The sequence below is a fragment of the Cucurbita maxima genome, unplaced genomic scaffold (genome assembly GCF_002738345.1).
Source record: "Cucurbita maxima cultivar Rimu unplaced genomic scaffold, Cmax_1.0 Cma_Scf00491, whole genome shotgun sequence".
NCBI lineage: Eukaryota > Viridiplantae > Streptophyta > Magnoliopsida > Cucurbitales > Cucurbitaceae > Cucurbita > Cucurbita maxima.
Window position 1 is genome coordinate 1 of NW_019272507.1, and position 8995 is coordinate 8995.

General features: G+C 31.9%; 1 long non-coding RNA gene across 1 annotated transcript in view; it reads left to right on the forward strand.

Annotated features, from left to right (window-relative positions):
• Nucleotides 1-1695: 1695 nt before the first annotated feature.
• LOC111474661 overlaps nt 1696-8995 on the forward strand; it is a 13367-nt gene continuing 6067 nt past the window's right edge. The window contains exons 1-2 of the long non-coding RNA XR_002716116.1: nt 1696-1984; nt 8281-8284. This is a non-coding gene — a long non-coding RNA (uncharacterized LOC111474661). The remainder of the gene's footprint in view (nt 1985-8280; nt 8285-8995) is intronic.

Below are 8995 nucleotides of genomic sequence, written 5' to 3' on the forward strand. Positions count from 1 at the left end.
TGTTAAACGTAGAGTAAATCATATTTGTGTATAGTAAGATAATCTAGTGATTTACTAGGATTTACTAGTTTGTTACCAAATCTATGATTTACTGGTTTGTTACCAAATATATGAAATCATAGATTTGGTAACAAACTAGTAAATCATAGATTTGGTAACAATCTAGTAAATCACTAGATTATCTTACTATACACAAATATGATTTACTCTACGTTTAACAAGGCTCAGAGGTACATATATGAGCCTGTTGGTGGGTCCATGTTTACGTATGTAGCCCATGTGTAAAGAATTACTACACGTTTAACCGTGTCTTGACTAGAAAGTTTAGACTAAGGAAAATTTTTATGAAAAGATGTGTTTTACCAAGATTGAATTTCTCGATTCCAACATTGCAGATACTTACCGAGTATTTTTAAATACTCAAGTGTACTTTTTTTCTTCAGGTAAAGATAAGACACCATGTACAAATGATTGTGTCGTTGTGGAGGCAATGGATACGAAGTCAGGGTAGTAGATTTACTGTTCTAGCTCTTAGGTTAGATAAGGGTGTTAAAATTACATTTAAATTTTTGTTATTTCAATTTCACTGTTTATTAACATCATTGTTTTAAATGAATTGTTATGAACATTAAAATATATGTCAATGTTTTGTAAATAATTTATGTACTTAGTAGTCAAGACATGCGTGGAGTGGTGATCTTTTTTCGATTGGTTGTAACATTATATTACATGTTTGCTTATGAAATATTATTGGATTTTATTAGAATATTTTACCATTTTTATTAGAAATTATACTCGAAAATGAGTTTTCTATTCTCATATTTGAAACACTTTAGATATTTCTATCAATATAAATATGGTTTTTTGAATCAAATCAAACTCTCTTTCTCATTTACTGCCACTCAACAACAGCAGACACTTATCTATTAAAAAGTCTTTAAAATGAATATATATATATATATACAAATAAATAAATAATTCAGAGAAATTTTTCCTACAAACAATCTAATATTCGTTAATATTTTGCGGGGATCCTCGAAAAAATAAATAGAAAATTTAACGATGATGGAAATTAAAATAGGAGGCGGGTATGGAAAGACTTCCCTAACCCCATCCTGCCTCAAGAAGCATATGTAACTGAGTAAAAAAAAAACTTCTCAAGTTGGCCAAACCAGAAATAATTTGATTTTTTGAAAAAAAAAAAAGTGATTTTTGAAATATTTTGATTTTTCAACGACGCATAGAAGGAAACTTCTTAAATTTTTTTCTTTAATATTTAATTTTCATTATCTAAACAATGTTTTTGATGATTTAAATTTTGTATTATATATTTTATTTAAGTTATTCTATTTGAACATATACTTGAATTTCAGATGTGTACCTTAAAATTATGAAATTAATTTTGTTTGTAATGACACTAATTATTTTAGATTTATTATATGTATGTATCCTTTCATATGACTTAGTTTTTTTGTTTTATTTATATAAATAAAAGTTGATCGTATAATTCTTTTATTCAAAGACATATATCTTATTCAACAAAATTATACTTGTATTAAGTTTTAAACCGTACATAAGGTTGATCGAGATTCCAAACATTCATAACATAATATAAAAAAGATAGAAAATTAGAAAGACACATAGTGTTTGATAGGAAGTAAGAAGTCTAGCTGGGGACGTCAAAGAAGTTGACAAGGTTGTTCTTATTGTTGAGATCAGTGAACACAAAGGTGCCATAGGTTCGGCTACTAGTCCCCTCAAGAGCTGTCAATCGAAGGTTATAGTTGGTCCCAGCCACAATTTGCATTTCTCCACTAATCACTTTTTGGAAGTGGAGTTGAGTTTTTGCCTGTTTATTGTGTTCGTTCACTGCGAACTCACCTAAGCTTTGAATCTCGGGCTCATCTATGTTTTTTATTGGTTTGTAGCTGCCCGCCAAATCTAAACGTTGGGTTGCCACCGCGAGCAACGATAGCGATATGACGTAGAGGAGAAGAGAAGCCACGAAGAAAAGAGCCTTAGGCATGGTGAAAAAGTTTGAAGATGATGAAGAGTATTTGATGGGTTGTTGAAGGAGAATGTTGGTGGGTATTTATAGGAATGGATAAATGCATGAATAAGGAGGAGATTACAATTTTTTTAAAATAGATAATTCATATTCTTTTTATAGGTTTACTAATAAAGTTTAATTCTATAACCATAATAGTTAGTACCCTATAAAAATAAAAATAAAAGAGTCATTTATGGTCCTGGAATAAATCAAATAAGGGGTAAGAGTAGTTACTACCATAAATAAATAAATAAATAAGAGTCGGTCGTCTTTAAATCTACAAATTAAAGCCGAACAAACTCTTTTAATTTTAATTTGAAAAAAATTAGGAAATTGAACTAAATCGGATAGGATTATAATAAGGGTGAAAGAAAAAGTAATAATAAATAAAAAAATAAAAAAAATAAGAGTCTTATCCAAACTGCTCGCTAACCTCTCGTCCCTCTCCCAACAATCTCTCTCCTCAGCGAATTCGTCCCCAAAAAGATTTTGCTTTGTTATTATGAAAAGTCATAATTTAGATCTCTTACCGTGTAACAATATCTCCTTTTTCACAATGATTTACCTAGAGAGATTTTGCTTTGTTATTATAGTAAGTCATATTTGAGGTCTCCTTTACTTTATACCATCAATTGCCTTACAATATAATCAAATCTTGTATTCATGATACAATACGATTTTAGTTAGCATTTTAAATTTAACTAAATAAATACATAGAATTAAAAGATAAAATAGAGGAAGTATCAAATCAAGAAATTCTATCAAATTTTTTCATATAACATACCAATATCTTCCATAGAACAGACATAATAGAGAATGAGATCATTAATGAAAAAATAATTATATATAACATTCCAACCCTCTATTTATAAAATCTCTAATGCGCACATGAAGTCTCGATGGTGTTAATATAACACATGCGGAAGCAATTCTGATCTTAGGCACTGTTAGAACATCAATTATAGTAAATAACTAGCATGTTCATAAGTATTAAAACTCAAGGAGCTTGAGTACTAACCTTTTGTAGTTCAAATTCCATTTTCCTCGTGAACCGGTTTCGAACGACCACTAGCCTTGTTAACATTAATTCAAATGTCAATCCCAATCAATTCCAACGCCTATTTGATTAAAATATTTAAATCCTATTTAAATATCTCTGTTTCTCTCTTTTTGTTTAATTCGTAAACAAAAATGCGGTTAAATATATCGTATATATGTAGCGCATATCCTCTAATTTGAATTCTAACACTTCGAACTCACTCGTCACACTGTTCTATGGTTTAGTCTGATATGAGCTAGCAGGGGGACCTAATGGACCTATAGATCGTAGGATCCAACAATGGAAGATTAACCGGCTAAACTCATTAATCTTGTTAACCAACATTTGTTAACTACTAGGACACTTCACTATAGCCTAGTAGTTGCATTCCCCTCACTATAGATATATTTCTGTCCATTTGATATAACCATGATTAGTAAGTCGATCCTTCACAGGTTGTTCATAACTAGAGCTGGGTTAATTTACCGTTTTACTCCTGAAGTTACTTCTTGTTCCTTATGTCCCACTGATCCTCTAATGAACAATTGGTTTATGGTCCTACCAATAAACCAAATCCCTCTCAGGCCAATGAGAGGGTGGGACCCCTTGATAAAGACTTGGAGTCACTTAAGGGAACTACCTCTCTAATATCCCTAAAAGTAGGTAGGAGCAAATTCCATCTTGCACCCCACGTCCTTCGCCATTCACCCAATCTTACCCTTGAAATGGGAGGCCTATTGAGTCAGCAAACTCAACCACTCTCACCCTTGAAAATCTAAGGATAATTCCGAATAAATAGGAGTTGATGGTTAGCTCAGGATTAAGATCGAGTTACCTAGGTCATCAAATGAAAAGAAAACCACTCTCAATAGTAAACGACATTATAAAGTGAGAGTGATTTTCTTCATGGTCCGATCTAATTGCATAGGACGCCCCACTCACATGTCTCCGCATGTACAATTTAGTGATCACATTGTTTATGTCATATACAAATAGGGGCCGCATCCATAGCGTCCCCAGGATAAGGCACTCAGCCTTATCCCTATACTATAGATCATTTTGACTATATACTTGTACTTGATCCACTCTTATGTCTCTACATATAGTTCAAGTAATCATACTATAGTTAGAGTGTTCATAGTTTATTGGATTTAGATTAATAATCGTAAAATTCACTTTATTAAAATAACAATCTTTACTGAATAAACATCAATAATAACTTTATTGAAAATATAATATATTTTTGTTTACAAACTATGAGTTTTGGGACATAAAACCCAACCAGTCTAACACATGGACCCACGTAAAATTTAGAGAATTAAAATTGAAATTGATGTCATAGTTCATATAGGTTTACTTCGATACAAAGGACAAAATCGAACTTTCTTGTCAAGGATAAATTGGTGACACCAGCCTACGCTAATCAGGTAAGTGACCTTACTATCGACATAGTTATATTTGATGTTAACACGTGCCCTGTGGTTCTGCACATGTCCTATATATTGATATTTGTGATTGTTTATGAATCGATATGATTAAGATATATGATATGTATATGTTATGATAGGTAAATGGTATGATAACACTTATTGTTTGATGCGTTTGACAATAAGTTTGAAATAGGATACGAGAAGGATGCGATAAACGTAATGTAACGATATGATTACGATATGTCCTGAAACTCTATTCATCTCCCATTCCTGCTTCTTCTTCTTCTCCTCCCTATTTCGAGGTAGTTTTATATTTTTGGGTTGGTTTTCTTGTTCCATTTGTAGTTCTGCTTTGCGATTTGTTTGTTTCTGTACCTTTATAGTTATTATTATTATTATTACTTTTTTTTTTTTTTTTGAGTTGGGATTAAGAACTATGCGGAAATAGGATTACTTTTTGCGATTATAAGGTATCATTGGGGTTGCAAACTGAGATCTTTATGGAGTTATCTTTGGAGTTTCATTGATTGGCGGAGCATATTGGGGTTGCAAACTGGGATCTTTATCGGGGTTATCTTTGGAGTTTCATTGATGGTTGGGTGGTATGATGAGGCACAGAAGCATCAAAAGAATTGTGAAGGTAAGTCGTTTGTTCTATGTCTTTTATGAGGTTTTTGGAGTCTCTTTAGCGTATCATGCTCAAATTTATGTCAATTTTGGTTTCTTATCTATCCATTTTCATTCACGCTGTTCTCTGATTTGGTGTTTGGGTGCATGAATACTGTGATACGTAACTAATATGTTGCTTGTTCGACGAGTTTCTTGTGATATATACTGATATTGGTACCTTATGATTATTATAAAGGGTCTGGAACTATGCCTTTTATAGGCTTAACTTGATTGAATCCTTGCAGCGGGAGTTTTCATTTCTTTTTCATGGTTGGTTCATGTGCAAATTTTGTAATGAAAATAATTATTTGGAGCATTTGAGAGTTTATAATTTTCAATAGGTGTTTTTTAGAAAGCACAAATAGTTCAAAAATTCTCTTAGAGATGATTTAAAGAAATTTATGAGCAAGTTATTTTTCTTTCTATGTTTCTCCATTCACTCTTTGTTGATCATTATTGTTGTATTGTTCTATAATTTAAAATTAAAGCAGCACACGTGATGGAAAAATGATAAGTTACTTTTTGTTCGTTTATTGCTAATGGTAATTCTAAAAATATCGGAGATGATGATAAAACTAGTTTTGTAAATGACTCCATGTTTCTTGAAATTTTTCACAAAATGAGCATTTTTCATGATGTCAAAGTTGGTTCATTTCCCCATGATAGACTTTGATGTGATTAATTTTTCAAATTTTTTTATCTTAGTGTTTGGTATACTTCGGGGGAGGCTGAAGAAGATATTTTTATGATAATGCACATTAGATGTAGGTGTGTGTCTAAAGACGAGGCCATGACCAACACATATAGGTACAAATAAAGTTCGGATTGTTGGTATTTTATGGGAAATTGAAGATGATAGAGGACTTACACTTCAAAGTGAAGTCTTGACATGATAGCGGTTCGTTGAACATCATTGCAAATAGTGAATATTTTGTCTTGTATTATTTGAATAATTTTCCCGTGGAGAATATTTTATCTTGTATAGCTTGAATAACTTTATGTTAGGAAAGGATTGAATACTACTCTTGAAATAGATTATGAAATTTCAATTATGAATGGAAGTTATGGTATTTAATGGGTCACCAGAATTTCATGTGTGTGTTTATTTAGTTAAAAAATGAGTATTTGAATTAAATTTTATTAAAAAAAATGTGATTATAATAATTATAAATGAATAAATAACTTTATTATAGTACACATTAGAGCTATAAATGCTATAGCATTAAAAAAATGTCATTATAAGTTAATGATAGCACAATATTTTAGCTATATTAAATATATTATAGCTTTAATAAAATGATATAAAATGTGTTCATATCAATGTATATAATTTCGTACTCTATTATAACATCTATGATAGCTATAGACAAACGCTATAAAAAGTCTCAGATTTTTAATAACATGGGTTGTCACGACGTACGAAAGAACGCTATAAAAAGTCTATGATAGCATTTTTCGTAAGCTATTGTATTTATTATTCTTGTAAAGCGAGGAGGTGTGCGGACTGACTTATTGGTCCATACTCGCACGTGTGAACCGTGTGTAGGGAAATTAAGTACACATCCAATCGTTAAGGCATCTGCCATAGGAAAATAGACTCGGTGGACCGTGTGTAGGAAAATTAATTACACATCCAATTGTCTGTTAGGATAGCTGCCGTAGGAAAATAGACTGGTATGATAGGTCCTATTCATGATTGTATGTGTTTGAATGTAACCCTAATAGTGGGGTCGTTTTGTGAGAATTTCTTAAAATACTCAAGTCACATGCTACTTCTATTCCAGGTAAAGGCAACACATCTATGTAAAGCTAATAAATACATCATAATTCGAGACCATGACACATACAAAGGTTATTCGCATTTATTTTCTTAGACTTGGGTTAGAATAGGATGTTTTTAATTTAAATGTTTATTTATTTCATTTAGTTTAATGTTATGTCATTTTAAAGGTATTTTTTTTGAAACATGCAAGTTCATAACTGTGTTTTAACATGAAATTTAAGTCTTATGAAGAAGTTTAAACGTTTATTTTCGCATAGAAATGATTATGCTATGATGACGGTAGCAACTCTAGATAAGTAGAAATCTAAGGTAGCTACACATTGTCCCTCTTCGTGATTCATAATGTATTCCACATGTCCATGCTTCGCAAGTACTTGACCGACCCGACACACATTACAGATCAGGAAGTATGAAAGTAAGTATGAAGTCAGCTTTGAAAATCGAACAAAGCTCTAGAACAAAACTTTGGCAACCTAGTCATCCAAACCTTGGTTGTTTGAGTCCACACCAGTGATGCTAGCGGCCTAGACTTCTCCAGCCACACTGCAATTGCCAAACCAACCCACCGATCTACGCAATCTAGCCTAGATGTATCTCCAACCTAGTAGCTACCCATTGCCAGTAACCCAAACTGACCTGACCTATAGTCCGATGTTGTGGGCCAATTATAGGTTGAATTGAACTTTAACAAGTAGATTAAGACTTGTACCAAGAATAATTAGCAACTTTGACTTAGGCCAACCAAGTAAGAGGCTTTACTGTTCGACGCCTATAGACTTGGTTTGATGATTTGTATGTTGTATGAAAGACATGTACATGTGGCCCTTCTACGTGTCCTATTTTTATGATGTTATGTTATGTATGATTATGCTATGTTATGAAACTACGTTATGATATGAATGTTATAAGATGTATGTACTTCCAAATGTTACACCATGTGTATTATGTTAACATGTTCACATCATGCCTATGAGACATCGATAAATCATGTGTGTTAACCATTAAAGATATGTCTAGTATATGTATGCATGTCTCAACGATATCTCATGCATTTTGTATGTCATGTGTATCAGGATACTTCATTCAATATGATTAGTACGGATGCGTACACCATGATATTTTGCGTGTTCCTTTCCCTCGTGGCTTCCAACAGCGTGAATGTGCGCTAACCATAGTTAGGCCCAGATGTACATATACGAGCCTGTTGGTGAGTCCATGTGCACATACGTTGGCCGTGTGTAGAGAAGTACTATACATTCAACCTTGTCTTGATTAGAAAGTTGAGACTAATGAAAAATTTTATGAAAAGATAGGTCTAACAATGATTGCATTTCCCAACTCCAACACTAGGAATAATTACTGAGCATTAGATACTCAAGCCACGTGTTACTTATTTTTCAGGTAAAGTTAAGACACTCATATACAAATTATTTTATCTTTGTGGAGGCTATGGATACAAAGTCACGGCAGTCACATTAAGGTTTAATGTTGTAGCCCTTAAATTGGATTAGGACGTTAACATTATTTAAAACTTTTGTTATTTCGATTTCTTTGTTTATTAACATCACTGTTGTTTCAAATGAATTTTTATAGATATTTAATTCTATGACTATGTTTAAATAAATCGTTATAAAGGATTTCCGCATTTGGTAGTCAAGATATGCATGTAGTAGCAACCTTATTTACGTGGGTTGTAACATTATATTAAATGTTTGCTCATAAAATATTATTGGATTTTTTTAGAATATTTTACCGCTTTTATTTGAAAGTATATTGAAAAATGACAATTGTCTACTAAAATAGGACACACACCCAAATGGTGGTGAGAGTTCTCTTATTTATAATCATTTACAGACTACAGAAATAAGGTAAATTACAAATAATAAGGAAATAGCGATAAAAGGAAAGAATAATAAATGAATACAATATATTTGCATTTAGTAAAAGGGAAAATATGGTAACCGGTAATGTAAGGCAAATATCTAGATATTTGCCTTATAATGAACGGTCAACTATCCTTAACA